The following is a 2,704-nucleotide window of genomic DNA, read 5'->3' as shown; positions in this document are numbered from 1 at the left end:
CAAAGTGCCAGGAGAATAAAGCAGAAACTAACACACCATTGTAAAGCAATTATACTCCAATAAAGATGTTAAATAAATAAATAAAATGAAAAATAAATAAATAAATAATAAAATAAATAAAAATAAAATGCTCTGAGAGCCAGTAATAGGGACATGATCTAGCTTAGAGCAGAGGCAGAGAACAGGTTTAAGAAATGCATCACTCCCTGAGTTGAGTTCCACGCTCCATGAAGGCATTTGACCTCACCCAGCTGCGCAAGCTGCTTAAGCTTTATTACCAGAGGCTCTTTCCCTAAGCCCAGTACTATCACTGGCTCAACTATGGCGGAGTGGTAAAGAATTACTTGCAACATCATGAATTTTCATTCACATTGAAAGGTGATATTTACATTCAATACCAATCCTTCAACAACCAGAGTGATCTGGAAAAGGAGATGCAGAAAATGAATCCATACAAGATTGATATAGGCTTAGTATACTCCCACAGACCAAATCAACACAATACAGTGCATCTGGGAGCTTTCCAGGCTCAGGAAAAAGAACTGGTGTTTGACATTGACATGACAGACTATGACGATGTGAGGAGACACTGTAGTTGTGCAGACGTGTTCTAAGTGCTGGACCCTCATGACGATGGCCATATACATCATCAACTGAGCATTGAAGGAGGACTTTGGATTTAAACATCATCTCCGGGTATATTCCGGAAGGAGAGATGTTCATTTTTGGGTCTGTGATGAATCAGTTAGAAAACTGTCCTCTGCAGTACGTTCTGGGATATTTGAATATTTGAATCTTGTAAAGGGTGGTCAGGACGTTAAAAAGAAAGTTCATCTAAGTAACAAAAATTCACCCTTTTGTCAGAAAATCTATAAATATAATGAAAAATACTTTGAAGAATATGCTTTGGTTGATTAAGATATTCTTGAGAATAAAGAAAACTGGGATAAGATTTTAACCCTTGTTCCTGAAACAATGCATGATGAACTTCAACAAAGCTTCCAAAAGCATCACAATTCACTTCAGCATTGGGGGCATTTAAAGAAAGCAGCCAGCAGGTATCAGAATAACAGCAAAAATGACCCTGGCTTGAGTGGGAGATCATGCTCCAGTACTGTTTTCCACAACTGGATTTTAATGTTAGCAAACGAATCAATCATTTACTGAAGAGCCCTTTTAGTGTTCATCCTAAAACAGGTTGCATTTCTGTGCCTATTGATTTACAGAAAGTGGATCAGTTTGATCCATTTACTGTCCCAACCATAAGTTCCATTTGCCATGAATTGGATGTTAATTCCACTAATTAAGAAGAAAAACAGAATAGCGCTGAAACTGATATCAAACATAGAACCAGAGATTATAAGAAGACCAGTCTAGCTCCTTTTGTAAAAGTTTTTGAGCAGTTTCTTGAAAACCTGGATAAGTCTCGAAAAGGAGAACTTCTCAAGAAGAGTGATTTATAAAAAGACTTCTGAAAATAACTACTCCCTTTATACCAATGTGGATATCTTCTACCTTCAACCAAGAATCAAATACTTCAAGAGCCATTTAACAAATATAGCAGAACTAAAAAAAAAAAAAAAAAAAAAGAAATGCATCCCTGAAAAATGACATATGAGCTGAGATCTGACTTGCTTGCCGATTAGTCATTATGTGTACAGTGTTACCTTAGAGACCAAGAATTAAGTATACAAAGAAGCCTAACATTCACAACTTTGAAGAAGTTTAAATTCAATTACACAGAAAAGACGTGTACACATGAGAAGTTTAATACAAGAAAGCATTAGAAAGGCATCAAATATGTGGCACAAATAAGTGATAAAAGGCAAAGGGACTGATGAATCATTAGGGGCTTGTATAACCCAGAAAGAGTTCTCAGAGAAAGCAGGACAGGATGTAGACCCTACAACAATGGTTTTCAAATGTTTTTGACTAAAACACACAATAAGAAATACATTTTACTGAGTCAACTTTGCTGTTCAGTAGAAATTAACACTGTAAATCAACTATACTTCAATAAAATTTTTAAAAAATTGAAAAATATATATTTTAAACTATGGCACAATATAAACATACAGATATAAATAAAAGTAAAACAAGTTTCATGAAGCAAAGCTTGTTCTCACAAAATGAGATCCAATTGATTGTTTCTATTCTATTTCATTCTCTTAAATTTTTCTTTATGCTGGTCACAATCCACTAAATTAAGTTCATTACCCACTAATGAGTCACAACCTAACATTGGCAATTTCTCTAACAGAAAATATTTCTGCACACAGTAAAGGTCCTTCATGAAATAAAAGGAAACCCAAAAGTAATTCTCACCTCCTACAAAAGTGATCCAAGCCAGCATGACCTCTAACTCTTTTCCACCATTCCTTCTGCTTCTCCTCATTTCCAGTTGCATAGCTACCTTAGCAATAAGCAATCCACACCCAGAATGTGGCTACATCACATATTTACATGATAACCTACCACCTTCTAGCACCACCAGCAGCACCAGCCTGATTCTTAGTCGGAATGTATGAAGCTGCTTCACAAGTGCATAAGTGAAGGTTGCTATCAGAGGACTAGATCAAGATTTCAGATCAGACCTGCATTTTAGGTCCTGAGGCTACACATAAACAGAGGGAATTTATCCATTAGTCCCATATGTTTCTTCATGAGCATTCGTTTTTGACCCAATTCAGTTTTCCAAGGTCAG

The 2,704-nt window shown here is 36.0% G+C and overlaps 1 pseudogene; it reads left to right on the top strand.

Moving 5' to 3' along the window:
* Window positions 1–227: 227 nt before the first annotated feature.
* Window positions 228–1,475, top strand: LOC118895972 (annotated as a pseudogene).
* Window positions 1,476–2,704: the final 1,229 nt, after the last annotated feature.

Source organism: Balaenoptera musculus, chromosome 5 (genome assembly GCF_009873245.2).
Source record: "Balaenoptera musculus isolate JJ_BM4_2016_0621 chromosome 5, mBalMus1.pri.v3, whole genome shotgun sequence".
Taxonomy (NCBI): domain Eukaryota; kingdom Metazoa; phylum Chordata; class Mammalia; order Artiodactyla; family Balaenopteridae; genus Balaenoptera; species Balaenoptera musculus.
This window is presented reverse-complemented; position numbering and strand designations above follow the sequence as displayed.